Genomic DNA, 23,696 nt, shown 5'->3' on the forward strand with positions numbered 1-23,696 from the left:
GGAAAAATCTGAACCAAGTAACTTGTCCCAACCATGATTTTAACCCAGCTCCGCTCATTTCACGGTCAGATATGCTAACTGTTACTCCACTGCGGTGGAGATATTTAATATTAATTAACTCAATAAAACTTCTTAGACAATTATTAGCATTGCTAGATATTATTTGAAGAAAACAAAATTTTAGTGACGTGTGACATAACTGCTACATTTCTGTCATAATTTTGCATACTGGATCAGTTTTCTTTGGTGCAAATTCACTTAACAGGATATTCCCGAGAATAAAATGATAAGAGTTACGGGGAAACCATGCGTCACTGCTTTTATGACATTCGGAAAGCGATTGGGTATCACTTGAATAATAATAATAATAATAATAATAATAATAATAATAATAATAATAATAATAATAATAATAATAATAATAATAACAACAATTCAATAAGTTAATACATACACCAAATATATCCAATATGTTTTATAATTCCTATTACAAACTTCTAGGGGTTGTAGAGGGGACTAAGCAGATAAAGTTTAGATTGGGGAACCCATGTCCGGAAATGTATCATTGCGATGCAAAATAAGTTTGAAGATTGAATCGATTTCACATCTCTCACTTCACTAGAGACAATGAGATCTTCCTCCGACTTACAGGAGTCTCATAAACAAGGTTCTTCACGTGGCCCCAAAGCAAAACGTCGAGAGTTAAATCTGGCGACCGTGGTGGCCAAGGATTTGGACCACCTCCACCTATCCACCTTTCCCCGAATGTTTGGAGGAGATGTTCGCGGACGGTAAGTGAAAAGTGCACGGATGACCCATCATATTGGAATCACATTTGCTGACGTAATGCGAGTGGTAAATCTTCACTGATGTGAAAGCTGACTCCGTAGAACTGATTGTAAACAGAACACACACGATATCAGGGGACTGCAGAACTCGCCCTCAGCCCATTTTGTTTGCGTACTGTGAAGCGGGAGATTGTAAATCGAATCGATCTACAAACTTATTTTCAATCGAAACGATACGTTTCAGGACATGGATTCCTAATCAAAACTTTATCTACTTAGTCCTCTCTACAACCACTATCAGTTTGTAATGGGAATTATGAAACACCCTGTATACTATTATCAATAGTATCAAATATACAATTCTAATAAGAAATTTTATATAATATTAATGTTGTTTGGTCTAACCACTTTCATTTTTGGCTTATTTTACACTTAGGCCTACGTATCGTTTTTATCACTTGAATATTCCAAACTTCAATGCTTGACAAGCGATGTAAGAATTCTGGATTTCTGCAGCACATCGCAAGTAAAGAAACCCATAACGTTTAAGAGCTACCTACATGTTGAATTTATGATAACGCATTAGTTACTGGGTAGTTATTGGGTAACTTCCATTTTCTTCCCTTCTGTGATGGAGATGACGAATCATTAGATATTTCCGCAATATGACACGAGGAAGAAAGACTATAAAACTGACACTGCCTTCAATATCTTAGAAAAATGCAAACTATTCTCTGTAAATGTCTACGAGTACATACATGCGGGAGCAATTAAAGACATTATTACAAAAACAGCCCTAGTCATTTTTATTGAAACTGAGTTAAGGACACATTTGCTACTATTTCAAATGTTTATAGGCTCCAAAAACTACACATATCAGTTGCAATAGCCTCAAGAATAAACACCAGTTGTACGGAAACAGCTGACATGTGTTGTTCTATTTATTTTTATTGTTCTCCTGAAAAATAGCGATTTTGACAAGGGTTGTTTTTGTAACAATGTCTTCATTATTATACACACGACGTCAACAGTGTTAATATAGTGTAAGAATATTGCTTAATTTTCTGGCAACCACATAGTATTTGCAGACGTAATGAAAGCGGTAGAATATGACCGATGAAATTGCAACGTCAACTTGTGTAATTTACAAATCTGTTGTTTTATAAGAGAGAATTTGTAATAAAAGAATTAGACACTGCATTCAGAAACAGAGACGAAATCTCACAGTCATGAAGGCGATCTCTCAAAATTTTGTCTCAGAATGGTCAACAGTGTTATCCGATAAATCCTTTGCTCCATCTTATACATCCATCCATCCATCCATCCATCCATCCATCCATCCATCCATCCACCCATCCACCCATCCACCCATCCATCTATCCGTCCGTTAATCAATACAACCACCCTTTCACCCACCCACCCTTCTATCCATTCACCCATCTATCTATCTATCTATCTATCTATCTATCTATCTATCTATCTATCTATCTATCTATCTATCTATCTATCTATCTATCTATCTATCTATCTATCTATCTATCTATCTATCTATCTATCTATCTATCTATCTATCTACCTACCTACCTACCTACCTACCTACCTACCTACCTACCTACCTACCTACCTACCTACCTACCTACCTACCTACCTACCTACCTACCTACCTACCTATCTATCTATCTATCTATCTATCTATCTATCTATCTATCTATCTATCTATCTATCTATCTATTTTTGTCTGTCCGTCCGTCTGCCCGCCCGCCCGCCCGTCTTTCTATGTACTGTACCTACCTATCCCTCTATCTATCCATCTACCAATCCATTCACCCACCCACCAACCTATTCATCCCCCCATCCGCCCATCCACCTATTCACTCATTCCCCCATCTATCCGTGCACCCACCTACCTATCTGCCTATGATATATTATGAGGGGCACCAATGTACAGTTGTCAAAAGAAAAAGTGGCCGCTCTCCAGAAGCATAGTTCCCTTCGGGTATCTTCGCTACAATTCGGAGACAGGTGATGTTACATGTTGTTGGACCACGTTGCCTGATATCTACAGTTATAATTAAAGTATTTTGTGTGTTGTTTCATAGCGTAATGGTAGCGTTCCGGCCTAGTATTCGTGAGGTCCTGCGTTCGAACACAATCTAGTGCTTTTTATGTCCTTTTTTGTTTTGTTTTCAAGAGAGAGAGAAAATATTGGCCTACATAATTGCGCCGATCTCTTTTATGATTATTTTAGTAATTAACATCACATTCATGAAGGTATTATGCCATGACTTTATCATTATTTATTATGACATTATGCCTTCAAATATTCTCAACAAAAATATCTTTCGTGGCATAAACAAAACAAACTTACTGGAGTCTGCCTTTGAGCATTCAAACAATTAAGCGTTCAAAAACAAAACAAAGAGTCACGATTCAATATTTATTCTATCTTCCCCATATCTCGATCACATCTTGCAGTCGAATGGGCATGGAATCAACTAGTCTTTGCAAATAGCGAATGTTCTCAAATACGACATTCCAGGCATCCTGGACATACATACATAAGTGTTCTGCACATGGGCAGGTCTTTTACTGCAAACCCAGCATTCTCCAATCTTTCCTATTTTGTGCCTTCCTCTTAGTTTTCACGTATTATCCATATATCTTAATGTCGTTTATTATTCTTCTCAACCAGTGACCCAACCAATTTATTTTTCTCTTTATAATCATTTTCAGCATCATTCTTTCCTCATCCACTTTTTCCAACACAGCTTCGTTTCTTATTCTGTCAGTCCACTTCACACGCTCCGTTCTTCTCCACATCCACATTTCAAATGTAATCTATTCGTTTCTCGTCATTTCGTCGTAATGTCCATGTTTCTTCCCCATAGAATGTCACACTCCACACAAAGCACTTCACTAGTCTCTTCCTTTTCCAAAGGTCCGCAGAAGATGCTTCTTTTTCTATTAAAAGCTTCCTTTGCTCATGTTTGCAGTTTTTCTTGGGAAGGATAAATGCTGTAACTTCCCGTTGCTTTCTGCACACCACTGTCTCTTTCGCATCTTATTAGATCCCAGGGGGCCCAAGTGTGGAGATGAGGAGAGTGGATTTGACTAATTGGGCCCTTCGGACTTCACCGAATTTCACCGCAAGGGTTAAATATTAGTTCTATTAGAATTTTTGACCCGATCAGAAACCGGGATATTCCAATTAGCCTTTACCCCCCCCCCCCGCGTCCTGGACTAGCTTGTACAAATCATCAGAAAATCTTGGAAGGGGATTGGGCCAATTTTTCCGCAAATGTTTCTATTCTTGTGCCCTGGTAGCTCAGTCGGAAGAACGTCGGAATTTAGATGTGAACGTCTCAGGTTCAATTCCTAGTCACTCCTTTTCATTTTATTGTGTTTCAAGATAGTTAATGTGATAATATAAAAAGAAAAAACTAACACCGTTATTATGCAACTGTATTGTTCCAAACCTAATATTAAATTTATGTTATTTATATCGCTAAAGAACGATAATTGAATATAAATTATAACTTGAATATTTTTATGCAGTATCACTAAAGAACGATAACAGTATATAAATTATAAATATCGGTTTGTTTAATTAATGTGAGATATTATATAATATATAATTAATTATTGAAATAAAATAACCTATTTTACAAAGAAAAATGGTTACTTATGGTATAATAATTACTTACATAAAATACAGATTATTTATATCGCGAAAGAACAATAAGGGAATATAAATAACTTGAATATTATTAAATAACGCTAAAGAACGAAAACAGAATATAAGTGATAACTGGAATCTTATTTATATCGCTAAAGAACAATAACAGAATATAAATAACGTGAATATTATTTTCACTGTTAAAGAAGTATAACAGAATAAAAATGATTACTTGAATATTATTTATATCGCTAAAGAATGATAACAGAATATAAAAATTATAATGTGAATGTTATTTATATCGCTAAAATGACGATAACAAAATATAAATAACTTGATTATTATTTATATCGCTAAGGAACGATTAAAAAATAAAATGGAAACTTGAAGAAGACCCGAACTCACAACCTTCGAATCATTAAGCAAGCACGCTTCCGCTGCTCTACGAGACGCAGATACGGAATAATTCCATAGTTCCGAAACTGCCTCTACATGGACCTGCATCGTGTAACATTGCCATGACCCGAAGTGGACTTGGAAAATATTTGCTGTTCACGAGTGCGGCCACTTTTTTTTTTTTTTTGACAACTGTTCAACTGAAGCATGTTTTCATAGCTCGGCACTAGAATGATGTGTGTATCGACATCACACTGGGAGGGATTTTTGCCCCCGAAGGGATCCAATAGGCTACTCAATTTGACAATATTTACCTCTGGGCTATTTTGAATATCTTAGCCACTACTAAGGATTTAGCCTTGGATCCCCACCAGTCCGTAAGCAGTTACTTTGGCTGGATAGGTAATTCGCAAAATAACCGAAAATTATAGTCAAAAATTTTGTTTCGATATCGCAAAACCAACATTTACAATTCCGCACAATTCATCTGATAACGTAAAACCAAATTTATTGTAACCCATTCTGTACTGGTGAAGATGGCACTGATGAATATGTGTTCGATGTTCGGTGTAGATAGCGCTGAACAGGGGCGGTGGTTCGATGTCTCCATAACCACAGTTGAAAGGAAGTGTTTCTGTTGGAAGGAAGTGCTGGCTGTGATAGGAAGTGAATTTAAAGTGAAATGTCATTTATAAGAACTTCACAAATCGTGGCGTGGAATGCAGTGTTAAGGACAATTTCAAATATAGAAATCAATGTAAAATGAATATGGGAAATATTTCGTGGAGATGCAGGAAAAAAAAATGTACCGCAATTTTACAGACTAATGCAGAAGTTAGTGAAATAGTAGGCCTTTACATAAGAGACTTGCATCATCATGAAAATAAAAGCACTAGGGTTACTGAATCACATATTTTGCGGGCAAATTGTAAAAGGAAAGCATGTGAAGAAATTATTTTACAACCCAGTAAAATAATACGAACAGAATTATCGAGGTCAGATAGGCCTACTTTTAATATTCAGAGAATGGAGACGGTCAAACTTCGATTAGCATTGTACAGAGCCCGGAAGAAACAGATGCCCACCCACCCTCGCAATACAAATAAGGCATTAGAACAGTTAAACAGTTTAAATATTTTAATAAATCGAGGCGAATGATTCTGTTTTGTAGACATCGACTTCTCTTCCACTCAACCAGGTTTCAATAATATACATGAGATACAAAATTTGATTACAAAACAACACAAAAGAAAATACCTTAGAAATTACATAAAATATAGTAGGAAATTACAATAGACAAGATCAGTTACATAATATAAAATTACAAATAGTCAAGATCAATTACATAATATATAAAATAAAGTAGAAAATTACACATAATCAAAATCAGTTACATAACATAAGGAGAATACACACACATACACACAATTTATAAGACCTAAAATGCCCGAGACAAATTGGACGATTAATTTACTTGAGATATATTGTTCAGTTAATATACTAATTGGAGAATACATATGGGTGACAAGACATAAAATGTTGATTAGCAAAGTCCTACTAAATGGCATACAAACACAAATGATTAAGTAATATATGAAGATAATAAAAAAAAGAAAAGAGAAAAAAAAGAAGAAGAGAGAGGAGAAAAAAATAACTTGGTCATTTAAGACTATTTAGAAACTTCCGCAAGGGTCTAGTTCTGTTCATTAAAGACATTTCTAAGTAGAGTGTACTTAAAAGATTTTAGACTCCGACTGCTCCTGATTTCCTGTGACAAGGAATTCCAGGAACGGGCTGTGTGTATTGTGAAGGAAGCAGAGTAGAGAGATGTTTGATGGAATGGAATTGATAGAACATGGTTATGCTGTGAACGTGTATCACGGTTGTGGTGGGATGCTAAAAGTGTGAAGCGAGGAACCAGGTAAATAGGTGTGGAATTATTTAAAATCTGATACAGCAAACAGAGTGAATGAACTGAATGTCTCTCCCGTAAACGAAGCCAAGATAATTGAAAGAAATACTCGGAGACATGATCATAGCGACGGCTGTTAAAAATGAAACGAATACAAGCATTATGAACACGCTGAAGCCTCAATGACAATTCAACACTAAGATCACTATACAAAACGTCGCAATAGTCAAAGTAAGGCAACACCAGGGTCTGTATCAAGATCTGTTTCAGTTTAGAAGGAAAGAAATTTTTCAGTCTTTTCAGAGAATGCAAGATTGAGAAAGTTTTCTTACAGACATATTTCACCTGTGCATTCCAGCTGAGATTAGAGTCGAAATGGAAACCTAAGTTTTTAACCGTAGTGCTGAATGGTATTATAGTATTATTTAAAGTCACTGGCAAAAGTGTATTAATGTTGATGGAAGATAGTAATATTTGAAGTCCTAGTAGAATTACTTGCGTTTTCCCGGGATTAAGGTTCAGCCCGCATTTTCTAGCCCAGCTGCTAATTAACGTAAGATCATGATTTAATTTTGATAGGCTATCATTAAGTGAGTTTGGTCGTGAATGTATATATATCTGAAGATCATCTGCATAGAGATGATGCTGACAATGTTTACATACATATACTACATTGGGGTACGTCCAAGTTGCTTTGTGTTTACGTTATCTAAAACTGTATCAACTTACAAATGCAAGAAACATATTCGTGATTTGTATAGTGATTATTTTAATTCTGAAACCATAGTTTTAGATTCTGAAATTGCTGCTCATAATGCAGTCAAAAAAGTGTTTTCTAACATAACCATTAAAGGCTGCAGTTTTCATTTAGGCCAGACGTGGTATAGGAAGATACTCGACCTGGGACTTCGCTCTGAATATACCAATCTTAATTCCCTAGTAGGCAATTTCCTGAAATATATGTACCTCCATGCACAGTAGGGGATACGTTTGTTGAGTTGCATAGCATTGCTCCTAATCACAATCAGTTAAAGAGATTCCTGGATTATAAAACTATGTAAGTGAAGATGTTAAATTCTCTCCTAAATTGTGGGTCAGTGTACCAACAGATAAAATAAGAACAAATGGGGCGGAATCGTTCCATCGTCATTTGAAACGACAATTTTACAAACCTCACCCCTCTATCTATGAATTTACGGAAGTGTTAAAGCAACTGCAGAGTGAAACGTATCTTTCTTTCAACACAGTGCGTTATAACAGAAAAACAAACAGACGTGACCAAGATAATCATCGTGTTGCAACTGAACTATGGAGGAAATATCAAAATGGTGATTTATCATTACCGGAGTATGTTAAAAAAATTGCTCTTCGGTTCCAGCCCATCATACTGTAGACAAACGGCATACCGGGACAATCACTGGTTAGGTAAGTTGTTGTACATGTATTAATTTTATTTAAGGATCTATTAATTTAGGGGCTTGAAATATTTTGCGTTTTAGCAATCCGTCGTTTTGCGGGAAAGAAAGTATGTAATTTTACGGATTAGCAGTACCTATTTGCGTAAAAGCGCCAATGTTGCAATGAATTATATTTTAAATAGATTGTGCATACTTCGAAGTTCAACTGTAGTCCCTGTTTAGGTAATGTGAGGCCTAGGGTGACTCCACAGTCGTTGCGGTTGGTGAAGTCTTCCATAAATTGTGAGAGATTTTGGTATTTATTTTATTGAATGTTGTCAGTTTATTTGTATCTAAATCTCCACTGTGATGTGAATAGATGTTACATATAGTCTACATACTAAGATTCGTCCTGAAAATATACCCACTGCAATGGGTTGTGATTTTCTGTGCGGAGTGGAATGGCTTTATGTTTACTGCTTCTGTGCAACGCTCCTACTGACATGTCATATTATTTTCGTGGTTTCGATTATAGAACTGAAACAGTTTAATTCGTGGTGAAGTTTGTTTCTTTTATAGTAGAGCAGGCTTGGGCAGCAAGAACGGATTCTAGTCTCTCACGGGGAGCCATATGATTTCTCTTCATCCCCTTTCTTTCCCGCCGAACACCGCGCACCGTTGATTCAGAAACGGATGAATATTAAGCGTCCCCGTTCAGAGACTAGTTTCGCTCCCGATGTCCAGTCCTGTAGTAGAGCGTCTCGTTTAGGCACAGTGAAAACGTAAACAAAGTGCACGTAACGCTTGGTGGGAAGGACGAGCCGAACAATAAACACGAGGGATGCGCAAGGTTTTAGTTACATTTATGGAGGAGGATTAATTGAAATTATATTTTCCAAAAACACACAAAACAAAAGAACACAAATTGCATAACGTTATCATATAAACATTTTAACAAACAAGCAAATGTGACGATGAAATAATTCAATATAACAAATCAAATTTTGCTACTTATATGTTGCTTTCAAGCAGCATTCTTTTACAGTCATGAATTTCATTCTCTGTATGACTAACATAATATCACCGTCTTCTGTGGCCGAATTAACAAAACTACAGTACGAATATGTTGGTCTGAAGTAACAACACAATTTCCTAAACATAATCATCCCTTCTCAAAGTTCAGTTTATTCAGGTACAGTAGCAAAATTTGATTTGTTATATTCAATTATTTCAACGTTACAATTGCTTATAATATCTTCATATATGAGGTCTTGCCGTCCTGATTGAATAGTCAACACTATTTTTAGTCAACTTGTAGCTACTTTTTATTATAGTTACAATTGCTTGTTTGTTAAAAAGTGTATTTGATAAATTTATGCAATCTGTGTTCTTTTGTTTTGTGTGTTTTTGGAAAATATAATTTCAATTAATGCTCCGCCATAAATGTAACTAAAACCTTGTGCATCCCTCGTGTTTATCGTTCGGCTCGTCCTCCCCCCACGCATTAGCTGCACTTTGTTTACGTTTTCACTGTGCCTAAATGAGAAGCTCTACTGTACAGTAGGTCTACACTGTTTCTTTCCAACTTTGGTGCTATGATTTTTCATACATTGCTCACTACAAAGTGAATGTTGTATAATGCTATACCTTCCTGAAAGTGTACGTCAGATTTTTCAAATCAGTGGTTTAATCTTGATCGAGTGTGAGCATCAGATACGCTTATTGATTTTTCCTGCGAAACTTACAAATTGTGTGCATGTAAGTGCATATTAATTTGTTGATTCGTCCATTATTTGTGTAACTAGGAAGAGTGAAATAAACATCGTTATTATTATCACTCTTCTTTTTCGTGTACTATTAAGATTATTATTGTAGATAAAGTAGTTCCTAAGTTAGATCAGCGTGACCTTGTCCAGATTAATCAGAACATCATATATCGTTAACATTGTTCCCTATAGCTCTGTTGTTGCGAAAAGTGATCGTTTGTCTGTCACATTACCTTACATTAAGCCTGCTGATCCGAGGATGCACTCGGGCGCGGGTTTTAAACCCTCTTGGGTTGATTTTCTGGTTGGTTTTCCAGAGGCTCTTCCCAAATGTAAGGCGGATGTCAGGTACACACTTGGCGAATTTTTTTCTTTATCTTGTTTTTACAAATCCCATCGACACTAAATAATTTAGTATTTCATAGAGTGTTGTTAATATAAATCAAACAAAAAAGGTTCAGTAATGAGCATAGCATCTAGTTGTTTTCTGTAGCTGGGCTCTTTACGTTCATGTTCAGCTTGTCATAACAGGAGAGAAACTTTGCTAAGACTTAAACATTTTTTTTTTTGTCTAACTTTCTCTCCTAGTTTGGGGAATGCTTTTTCACTTGAAATGTTATTAGTGGGGATAGAATTCTTAGGTAAATAAATATTTTATTTGCACTGGAATAAAAACTCGTATCTGTGTTTTATGTTTCAGATAAGTTCAACTGAGCATATATTTTAAATTTTATTTCACATAAAAACACATATTTTAAATTTTTTATGTAAATAGCCTCCTTATTTTCAGATATTCACATAAAACAAATAAAAATTAAGTTTTCATCAAACATTTTTTCACAAAAGACCCATTTCAGTTTAATCGTCATCTGAATGTTCAGTGCAGTTGCTTAGACGTGACAGCTGATAACTCTATCTCGGAATTGCATATGTGTGGAGTTGTGGAACTGAAGTCTACTCTCTCACCACAAGGGATAAGAGCTGTCACCAATAAAAATTATACTGTAACCAATATACACAAACGTCGATGTCTCATTTAGGATTGCCTTGTAAGTTATCATGACGCTGATTCAGGAAGCAATTATAATTTCATAAATATCAGCTGCCTCTGTTTTCGTTTCCAATCATAAATATGTCTCCAGGAAGTGGATGTTGTTTCTCAATGGCCACGACTCCTTATCAATCTTACCACAAATATTTCAGAAGTATTCCGTTATTTCAAAACATTGCATACTAGTATTTGAAACGTCATTTTGGATAGATACTCTTACAAAATAATACGAAGTTACGCATGCCAATCTTGGCTAATTTCGTGATATTTTTTATCTAAATTATGTCGAAGTTTTATCAGGGACAAATTTAATTCTGATGTTAAAGTATAAATGGCAGAAGTTGTATTATAACATACAATTTGTTCACTGCGCTCTTGCAGTCACGTGAGCGGTTTCTTTGGAGATTACTTGAATCTGTGAATGAATGCACCATCCGATTTCCTTTGTTAAAAAGAAAAGGGTTTTTTGCTGTGTTTTTAGATCAAAATTGTTGTCAATGATAAGTAGTGACATTGCATACTTCTTGGTGAAAAATATAAATTTATTAATGAACTGATTATGTAACATAGCGTTATCTTGGGAGGTTATTTTCTTAGCGTTTTTCTCCTTCCACGAGGCCATATTTTTCTCTTTAAATATTTTCTGTGGTGTAACAACATTCTCTGGTGGAAGAAATATCAAATGAATGAAACATAAAATATTTGTATGTGTATTCATAACATCTCTGATATATTGTGCATGTTACAGATAGCAAATAATCGGAAGGTTAAATGTGAAAATAAATACAATATAAGTGATATGAAAGAGGCAATTGATTGTATCTGAAACAAAGGAAAACTCGAGAGAAACTCGTCTTTTATTGGCAAGTTCGACAAGGACCAGGAAGGGATCAAAGTAGATGTCAAGGAGAATGACATTCCGAGTCTTTCAAGTGAGGTAGAAGAGGTAGACAACGAAACAGCATAATCTTCAGGAGCAAAATAAAAATGATCTGTGCTTAAAGAAACGCTGAATGATAAGCCTAATGATTTTTGTGTGGATCTTTCTCGGGAAATTTCGAGGACGACAAGCACGGTGACAGATGGATTCAGTGTGTCAATTGTGATCAATGGTTTCATGATACATATCAATACCTTTTTTAATTGTATGGGTTGTAGGTATGAATCTGAATGAGGAATTAAAATTTTGGCTGAATATGCCCAAATATTTTGAATTCAAGGAATATCACTAAATTATCCTTGTACTATCACGAAATTATACCAATCCTTATAGAGTGATATATATATTTTTTTTTACTGCTTGTTTGCTTTTATTGTATAAATTTATTTGAGGTAAAAATGCTGACATGTAACTTCCTGAAATCTAATAAGATACACGTACCAAATAACGCCACCTTAAGACTTAAGTCACTGTTGTTCTGGAAAGAAGTTATGATCAAACACAAAAATTATGACAAAGAAACTATAATTTTATCTTTAGAAAATAGCACAATGAAAATGATTATATTATATACTGGAGAAGAATTACAACTCAAATAGGAAAACTTTGTATGTGGACGTTATTAGGAACAGCTTATCCAATTAACGCTACCTATTTTCTAGTAACCTATATAATTATAATTATTATTAATGAATTATTTTTCCTAAGCAACACAAATTGAACTAAGCAGCTAAATTTGAGTTTATGTTAATAAAAGGTATAAAATCACTCAATACTAATGAAATATTCTTGATCTGAAGCTGGAACATCAGATGGATTAGGAAAATATGTTTTCCGGCAACTTCTTACTTTCAAAAAAGAGACGAAACACAGTAGAAACTTATAAACACAAAAGCATTACGAAAATACGAAAAGCCTGAAATCCCATAAGGGCAACGGCCTCCTACAGGAGAGTGTAGGGTGAGCTGAAGGTCTACTACACTTGGGGAGCCAGTCCAAGAGAACTTACACTATACACTTACAAACTAAACACATAAACAAATTATACTAACTTAACACGAAAAACAATACAGACTAAACACATAAATTATGCAAACTAAACATCCACACAAAAATATGCAAACTGAACACATAAATTATAATCCGAACACAACTGTCCACACTAATCACACGATAAAAGAAAAAGAAAAAAATTGCACAAACTGAACACATACATAATCTTAACTCACACACAAACTAAATACCAATTGCACACAATGAATGTTTTCCCAAAAGTAAAACAAAAAATTTACAGTTTGATAAGCAATTGAACCAGTATCATCACTTGCACATTATGGACATTTGTAAGTTGAAAGCTTAGTGTTTTTCCTGATGTTTCCACACTAATCGTGAAAATACTTAACAAAATATGAATATAACAGCAATGAAAATACTATTAGAAATTGAGGACGTCGTTAAACAAATGAGTACCGTACTAATATAACCTAAAATTTAATCTGTAGACCTTTAACGCCACGTGGCGTTAAAACGCTACTAAGTACTTGATAACATTACACGCCTGTTTCTCAAACTTTTTCAAATTTTTTCTCTGCATAAAATAATGTTTAACGATTACGAAAATATATAGTTTAATGCAGTTATTATTTGCTCAACACACAAAATAAAATATTGCCTCTTACCTTGATATAGGCCTAAGAACAGGCTTTCACTATCATCACACAACAACAAAATGACGGAATATCATGTCAGTCGTAAATGTCAGCGGACAGCTAGTAACTCATTTCATCACTACACGACAAGCGAATACAGGCTACAATAGTGTACTACCAAAATCTGGTGTCATCAAGAATTAATAGGATAGCGTTAAAGATATACAGGGACATCATTTTATTTTTACTAACATTTTTAATATTAACTTGCCTATACCTCTGACACAACGCCGTTTGCTACCCCTTCCACGACTGGAGTTCGATGCTACTGACGGAATATACAAACAAATCACTTTACTAGGTATAGGAGGGAAGAAAAGTAGTTCATCCATTTACATAAACTAGGAAGCATTGCGCTTTTGAGTTTGATAATTTTCATTAGGTTTTTGTTTAATCAAAATACAGTACAGTATTAACAATGAGTGTTTTTACTCACGAACTGAGCTGTCCTTGTGGACGTACTCATTATGCAGTGTATATTATACTGCCTACAGCACATTAGCGTACAATATAGAGAATTAAGTTAAATTTAAAAATAATCATAATATGGATATTTAAACCATTTTTTAAAATGGTGGCCGTTCATTTCGATACAGGCTTCAGTTCTAATGTGCATATTATCGCACTATAGACTATTGTACCTAATCCCAATTACCAGTTTCGTTCTTCGTGCTAGTAACTCATGTTGAAATAATTATGTACCGACTCTATAAAAGAGTATCTTACGTATTGTAAATTCAATCTTCACTTCTGCCCGATCCGAAAAGATAAAATTACTCAGACATACTATCTGCTGTCCGTCCAAGTGGTTATGTCGTAGGGTCTTAGAAATGGAGGTAATTACGTGACAGTTAATTACTTAACGAGGCCTTTTTATTTAAGTTATTTTAAACAGTTGTATGATATTACGTAGACGTCCAATTCCTAACAGAAATTAATGTTTTCAGAAGAGAGCTAAGACAGCCCAGCCACTAGCTGGCGAATAAAACTGGTGGGGGAAACCGCTACACGACGTAGGCAAATGTACGACAGTACCTGTGCGAAAATGACTCAATATTGAAAGCTCTTTCGTCACTGGAAAACGCGAACATATTTTTGGAACGTACTGTTTACTATGACCGTAAGGCTACTATATGCGGCCTTGGATCTATGTGGAGGACGGTTGAACTTCATTAGTAGAAGGGGTGGGAGTGAAGTACATTCAAAAACTCAGGTACAATAAAAATTGAAGTAAAAATAAAATGATGTCCCTGTACATGGCGTTATTTGTCTCTGGGACCTTAATGTACGTACATTAAAAACACTATTATTTTAATTTGAACCTTATTTTTTCACATTAACTTTAGTATCACGAAATTAGTCGAACTTTCCCTATATATAAAGCTGTGAGAATAATTTGAAAAGTTTAGGTGGGTCATAATCGGCCCCAGGTATCACATTTAGGAAATATAAAGATGCAGTGCTTCTTCTCCTTTGGAGTTCTGTGAGCCGTAAACGTCTTTGTGTGCTTATTTGTGGGATCGGACGTCATTTCGAAGCGCCTCAGTGTAAAGATAATGCGCTTCCGCCGGCTGACCGGTCGTTATGGTGACGCCTTGATATTAATGGTGCGGCGCGAGTACGCAATGGAGTATGAACCATCGCGCGCGTATAAAAGCGTTCATAAATCCTGCGACAATACACAAACTGTTCAGAAACAACGACAAGGACATGAAGAACTTGAAGTTCTCATGTTGAATCGGAATCGCGGCACAAAAATTCTTCAATGGAGTTCTGATTCAGGAATGAAAGCATATATATAATTAACCCTTTACCAGGCCATTTTTTGTAGCCTTATAAAACAATTAAACTTTTAGTAGGCCTATATAAAGAAAATTGTGTATACAGTATGTATGTATATATTCACACTGCAAATGGGTAAATACCCGGTGGCAGTGGTAAGTAATTAATGACAATTAATAGTCTAATGAACACAATTAATGAAAGTACAATTAATAATAATAATAATAATAATAATAATAATAATAATAATAATAATAATGAACATTCCAAATTAAATGAAGCACTATCACTTAAATAGCATTTAAAGTAAATCTAATTTGCATCTTAACCCTAAGTTCGAACTAAAACCCACGAGTATGATAAGTTCACACATGCACAAGTACCTTTCAGCACTACACTCATTTCGCTGTCAACTCACTCACTGCACTGGAACTACGACACATTTCACTGATACTATCCTGATTTCACTAACACTTCAAAAACGTTTCAGTGTTCAAATACCTTGTACTACCACGATAAACTATAAAACTTCACTGACACAAACACACTTTACTTACACAACACACTTCACTGACAAAACACACTTCACACTTCGCTGACACAACACACTTCTTCACTGATACAATACTTCAAAAATAACAAAACATCAATTACACCCTTTGAATAGTGTATATAACATACTACCGTCTATTAGTAAAGCCCTTGACCCTACTTTAAATATATTTTTGCTTATTGGTAAAGCCTTTAGTAAGTCTGCAGGTAAAGCATTCCAGTCCCTGATAGTACGATTGAGGAAAAAATATTTTTCATTGCCCGTCCTCTGTCTTCTTTCCCTCAATTTCTATGAGTGGTCGTTCCTTGAAGAGTAATTTGGCGGCTGCAACCTATTTTGTATTTCTCTCCAGGCACGCTCACCTCTGCATGTTTTGAACATTGCGCATAATCGAATTCGCGTTCTCCTGTCCGTGAGTGTGTCCCATTTTAATGGTGAATTATTACGACAACGCTTTAGAGCCCGTTTTTTAATCTTTTACAATGTCTTAATACATTCTAATCTGTAAGGATCCCAACATGCAGCACCATATTCCATTACTGGACGAACTAGTGACTTATATGCAATCTTTTTGGATTTATCACAGCCTTTTCTTAGTACTCTCATCACAAAATGTAACGCTCTCCATGCTTTTCCCGCTGTATCAATAACGTGTTCCCCCCAGCCGAAATCGCTGCTAAATGTTATTCCTAGGTATTTTCATTTGTTAACTTCCGGAATGGTTTCACCCCCTAACATATACGATACGATTAATTTATTTCTTTTTCTGGTAAAGATGATGGCTTTGCTCTTAACATCACTGATACTTTTAAGAAATTTTACTTTGACACGTTGAGCCCAAATTTTTGGTGGAAGTATTCTTCCCACCGTCCATATCAGAACCAGTCCTTCGGTATTTCCTCGTTCTCATCTTCAGAGTATGTTTCTTAACTTGCTTATATTTGTAGGACATTATTATCTGCAAATAATACGAAAGAATTTGCGGTACTGGGAAGTAAACATTTTAACCCTAACCTCATAACCTGACTATAACAATGTGTAATTTTACTTTCCGAAATAATTATATGATCGGCTGAAGTTTTATATAGCCTAATTCACCTAAGTGTATCACAACACAATATAATGCTTTTATAATATAAATACCTAAAGAATACTGTAAAAATAAAGTATAACACGTTTTCGCACTTATCATACACTAATATTCACACTCTCAGTTCGTTTTTCAATTCACATTACTAATATTTTGTGATCTGTACTGATCTATCTATTTTTCACCGAGTTCTAACAGTCGTTGTTAAATGTCAAACGCTACTAGAGGTGATAAGACGTTTTCCCGTGGACACAGTAAAGCAATTAATTTGGTGTGAAATATACTTCCCACCACCTGAAAGGATTAATGCATTTAACAGCGGTGACCAAAGTGGGTGTTGTGATTACATCGTGTAATCACAGACATTCAAACGGATACGAGGAGTTTCCTGTACATTGTTGTGTGTTTCATTCACGTACTAAAGGCAAGCAGTGGCTGTATCATGTCGCTTGAAGCAGTAATTAGGAGAGGGAGAGACCGATTTATTAGCGAAGTGATATCTCCATATTTTTATTACATGTATTCGCGGGGATGTTCTGGCGACTTCGTTAGAATTAGCTTCCTCACACAGGTGTTTCGTCACTTGTCAGCATCGGACAGATTTAGGGCCACCTTGAGCGGGGTTTTCGTATAGAGACTCGATGAAGCATAAAATTCTAAAGCCGGAGTTAGACTGGACCCGTGGGAAAGATACTGCCAAGCTTGGGTTTTCCAAAGAACAGGTATTCCTGTGAGATATACAAACTAATTTGAGGTTATGGGAAATCCAAAGTTTAAATTTAGAGATGACATATTTCGCGCCCAATAAGAAGAGATCTTGGTCCAGCTTATGAGGTCACTTTGGACCAATAGGGAATAGATTTTAGGCCAGTTAGTGACGTAGTTTTTAACCAATAGGATAGTTAGTTTTAGCGTAGGATAGGTTTTTATAAATAAGGGTGACGGGGAGCGGAGATCATCAAGACGACTACTATTCCGCTTCGGAGCGGAGATCATCAAAACAACTTTACATCGTGTCGGCGGCCCTACATACAGGGCAGAATAACTACTTCGTTTGGTGCCGACAGGACTACTATTTCGCTTCGTGTCATAGTGTACCGGACAGAGTATTGAATTTGTAGTATCGGATAGAGCTTATTCAGAGCCGCCATAGAGTCGATACAAAAGGCGACCAACGATTGAATTATATGTCAGCCGGAAATACATATTCTAGGGTTTACCAAGTGGATACGACAATAAACTTATAGTTTTGAAGTTTACGCTGCCTTTTATTTAAGTAGCCGGCTTGGTATTATTCCCGACATCAACCTACACCACAACCGTACCTCGGCTACCCTGAGTGAATCTCACGCAACATCGAGACGCACCCACCCTCAAATGGCGCCCAACGTGTGGTCACAATAACCACTCACCCTCAAACGGCGTCCAACGTGGGAACTCAACAACAATACCACCCACAAATGGCGCCCAACGTGGGGCTCGAAGGAAGACAGCTGTTCCAGTGACCGGCCCCGGGTGCGAACACAGCACCAAACAACGAGGAGGACCGGACGGAGCAGTTCAGCCCTGCATAGCCGAGGAACGACGCTGGAATGCGGGAACAGAACCAAGCCATCGCGACATCACGACAACACTAGAGAAGACAACACGGGGACCACCAGAGAAGGCGACTCGGAGAGGCTGTGGCAAGTATGAATAGAAGACGTATAAATGTGTATATATGTATATGATATTTTGGGGGAATAATTATAAAGTGTATATGTTTCAATTTCTGGTGTGATATTTCGGGTGTATATATATATATATATATATATATATATATATATATATGTATTTTTTTTTGTGTGTGATATTTTGGGGGAAAGAGTGAAATAAGTGTATTGCGTAATTCGTTGGAAGTGAGTCGAGTGCAAATACAGGCCTAGTTAGATTATTATTGGGAAAGCAAACGTCGGATAGATGACAGAGTAGCATATAGATGATACTACGTAGCCATAGGAGTAAGGTAGTTAGGAAAATACGAGAAAGACGAGGAAATAGAAACAAGGGAACCATGGAGCAAAGGAAGGACGAGGAAATTATGGAAATTAGGGAGGAGGTCGAGAATAACGCAGGACAAGAAATAGAGGGAGAGCGAACGGTGGAAAAGCAACAGAGTAGAGACAGTGGCAAAGGGGAAATGACGCTAGAACAGTTATGGGAGCAGATGAGACAATTCATGGAAAATAACTCAAGGGAAAGTAAAGAACAAATAAAGCAAATGGAAAATAAATTAGACAACAATTCAAGGGAAAGTAAAGAACAAATAAAGCAAATGGAAAATAAATTAGACAACAATTCAAGGGAAAGTAGAGAACAAATCAAACAAATGGAAACTAAATTAGAGAATAACTCAAGGGAAAGTAGAGAACAGATTCTGAGGGAAAGTAAAGAACAAATAAAACAAATGGAAACTAAATTAGAGAATAACTCAAGGGAAAGTAGAGAACAAATAAAACAAATGGAAAATAGATTGGGGGAAAGTTCGAGAGAGATTAGAGATCATATTGCAAAATTAGCGGAGAGAGGAAACAAGATGGAGGACAAAATAGAGAAGCTAGAGGGGAAATTAGCCGAGAATGGGATCGGAATGGAGAACCAATTGAAGATAGCTATGGATAGGATGTCAGAAAGTATGAAGGATTTAGAAGTTAGAGTTAGAGATAGCGCTACTAGAGAGAATAGCGACCTAAAATCAGCTGTTGAGGAAACGATAGTGGAGAAGGTTCGAGAAATTCAGAATTCGGTGGAAGAGAAAATAGGTGAGATGGATCAGGAAGTGGACGGTCTCAAGCGAGCCATAAAGAATAAAGAAAGGGCGGATAACGAATGTTTGGAAGAATTAAGAAGTAAACTAAACTCAATAAACGACGTACTAAATGGGGGTAGTCCCGCAAATTTAAGCGGACATAGCAGCTCGGACCGTGCAGTTTCTAGACAAGAGGGCACAAGTGAGAGCCCGGCATCAGGTAGCAACATAAATGTAAGACATGTTAACAATAGTGTTGGTGAGGAATGTCAGACCTCACGGGATGATGTGCGTAGTGAGTTGATAAGTGTAAACGACAAGGAATATTTAGGCCGTCCCCAGTACCCCACTCACATTTTGAATGAGATTGGTTACCCTATTTTTGATGAGGTTGAATTTTCAAACCCACATAACTACATAAGTGAGCTAGAAACGTACTTCAGAGTAAGAGGGGTGCCGGATGACTTAAAAATGACTGTCGTATGAAAGAGCCTAAAGAGCCGACCACTCAACTGGGCGCTAGTGGCCCTAGGGGATAATGTCACTTATGAGGAATTCAGAGAAAAATTTTCGGAGAGATACTCGGGACAAAGACAACAACAAAGAATTAGGAAGGAAATTAATCAGAGCAGGTTTGACGCGGGAAGAGGCGTCTCTATGATAGATTATTTTCTTGAAATTGTTAAGAAAGGGAAAAGCCTCAATCCGCCAATACCGGATTCAGAGCTGATCCAAACTGTGATTTCGCAGTATCCCGAGAACATAAGATATAATCTGATCGTAGCAGGGCCCCGAGACTTCGGGGAAACAATAGATTTATTGACTGCGCTGGATGGTTCGGACGCCACGCACTATGAATGTAGTGGACAGGCAGATTATGAACATGGCAAAGGAAAGGGTTCAAGCCCCACCGACCAGAAAGCGGGGAAGGGGGCAAGTACGGCCTTTTCATCCCCAAGGACAGGAGCCCAAAATCAGAGTAACTGGGGTGGTGACAGGAGCCCCAACAATGCACATAGTCGGTACCATAATGGCCATAACGGAGGGAAAAGTCCCAACAGGGAGAGAAGGATTGACCCGCCCTTTGGGGGTCCTTACAATAATATTAGGAACAACCAGAGTAGTCATAACAGGATGAGAAACGATAGAGGAGGTGTTGGTCTCGTGCGTAGGGTTAACCACATACGATGGTACACGGGAAGACAAGAGAACGGAAATAGTAGGCTTAGAACCCAACCACATTGGCTTCGAAACAGAAATTACAGACAGGGATTCTGGCAGCCTAATTTTAGCAGGGGACCGCAAAATCGAGGTGATTGGAGGAGACAGGAGCAGGAGAGAGATAGGCGAGGCGTCCTACAAGAAATGGCCTCACAAGGGTGCAATAGGCCACCTACACAGTGTAACGTGGGACAAAGCAGGAATAGAGACATGAACGGACGTCAGCAAAGTCCGGTCAGAATGAATATGGGCCGGGAGCCTATAAATTGTAGAAATAGAGACGAGGTAGCAGTGGAACCGACTGCATCGCACTCGGGAAACTGCTAGACAGAAGTCTCAAGGGTTCGGAGATTTCTGTAGCTAAGTGCAGTAAGCCACTGTCAAAAGAATCCACCAACGCGGTAAGCGTAAAGAGACAGAGCGAGATTACTAACCCAGAGTTAGAAAATAATGGGACTTATGTATTGCCTTATATAGATGCTAAAATATTTGGGACAAAGTGTTGTGTGTTGTTGGACTCGGGCTCCACAAATAATGTATGCAGCTTGGAATTTTTTCAAAAGGTTAGGGATTCAGGAATAAAACTGCAAACGTTACCCATATGTTCACTGTACTGTGCGGGCGCCCTAAGCAAGAAGAAGGAAAAGGTAAAATATCAAGTATGGTTCGAGTTAGAGTGCGGAGACGTGAAATTAAATGCGATTTTTCTTGTGATACAAAGGTTGACTACCGACATCATTATTGGAGTAGAAAGCTTCTATGAATGGCACGCGCTATTAGATTTCAGGGAAAACAGACTAGGGGTTACGGCAGGTAACGGCAGTGTAGGCCATGTCCCATTCAGTAGCAATAACGCTCGAGCTGAGTTAGATGAGAGAACCGCGGGAGAGATAGAATTACAGGAAGAGTTATTTTTTGTAGAGCACCTCAAAATTTGTAAGAATGTAATTATAGAGGTTAATCCGTGGGAAGGTAACGAGGTAACTAGGGGAGTGTGTCAAGTAGGCTGCGGAGAATGCGAATTGTGTATCGGCGAATTAGTCCATGCGAGACAAATAGGACGCAATCTCATTAGCGGTAGGGCCAGCTATTGTAATGAGAGTTCGCCGGGCGATCTTAGGCAGGTAGACGCGTATAACAATAGGAAGACAGACACTTTCGAAATAGTGAGAGATAAAGTTAACCAGGCACACGGCCTGAGTGAGAGTGAAAGAAAACGCTTAATGGATGTTGTAGGTAGCCATTTAAATGTCTTTTCAGACGCGCCGGGTCTGTGTAGAGTGTATACACACAAAATTAAGGTGGTAGGAATGGAGGAATTTCGGCATAAATGTAGACCCATCCCCCTATCTTTAAGGGATCAGGCAGACGAAGTCATAAATGATATGTTAAAAGACGGAGTTATAGAAGTATCGGACTCGCCTTACGTAAATGCATTGTGCTGGGTTAGGAAGCCCAATGGAAGCTTAAGAGTAACGATCGATGCCCGACACGTTAACTCGTTTTCAGTTAAAGATAATTTCAGGACGGAGTCAGTGGACACTTTGTTAGGCCGTATCAGTGACTGTTCTATATTCACTAGTTTGGACTTGACCAGTTCGTATTGGCAGATTCCGCTGGACGAGGACTCGAGAAAATTCACAGCGTTCCTACATAACGGGAAAGTTTATCAGTATACCCGATGCCCATTCGGCATCGCGAGTTCTGGATCTGCGCTACTAAGGGCACTTGACATAATTTTTGGTGATTCGACGAAAGGTTTTCTGGCACAGTACATTGACGATTTTCTTATATATGGCAATAATGTTGATAGGCATATTAGGGATATTGATTTTGTACTTACTAAATTGAGAGAGGCTGGTATGACAGTCAAGCTGGGGAAAACAGCCTTTTTTAAAGTTGAGACAGTTTTCCTGGGTTACGTAATTTCGTCTGACGGAATTAGACCGGACCAAGAGAGAATTCAGAGCATTTCGAGGATCCCGCCGCCGCGGAACCGGAAACAGGTTCGTAGATATCTAGGTATCCTACAATACCAGAATCGGTTTCTCGTCAATTATGCTAAGCATGTAGCCCCACTCAGAGCATTATTGAAGAAGGATACACCCTTCAGGTGGGGGTCGGCAGAGCAGGAAGCATTCGATCGAACGAAACTGCTTTTTGCCGACTCAATTCTGTTGGAAAGGCCTAACGACAGCCTACCTTTTCAGATTTATACGGATGCGTCTTCATATGGATATGGAGCAATTCTATGTCAGACGGATGAAGATAATAAGCGACATGTGATTGCCACAGCTTCTAGGGGACTGTCGCGTACCGAAAGCAACGCATCAATCACGGAACTAGAGATTTCTGCTGTGTACTTCGCACTACAGAAGTTCCGTCAGTATATCTTTAATAGGCAGATAATCATATTTACTGACCATGTAAGCCTAGCATTTCTGAGTAGATGCAAATTGACGAACTCTAGAATATCTAGATATGTGCACGAAATTTTGGCTCATGATGTGACGATTAGACATATTCCGGGGGCAGACAATATCTTTGGTGATTGTCTCTCTCGTTTGAATTCCAAATCGGGGCTACCGGAAACTATCACCGCCCCCGCGTACGAAATTGCCGTGATG

This window comes from Periplaneta americana, chromosome 3, assembly GCF_040183065.1.
Source record: "Periplaneta americana isolate PAMFEO1 chromosome 3, P.americana_PAMFEO1_priV1, whole genome shotgun sequence".
Lineage (NCBI taxonomy): Eukaryota > Metazoa > Arthropoda > Insecta > Blattodea > Blattidae > Periplaneta > Periplaneta americana.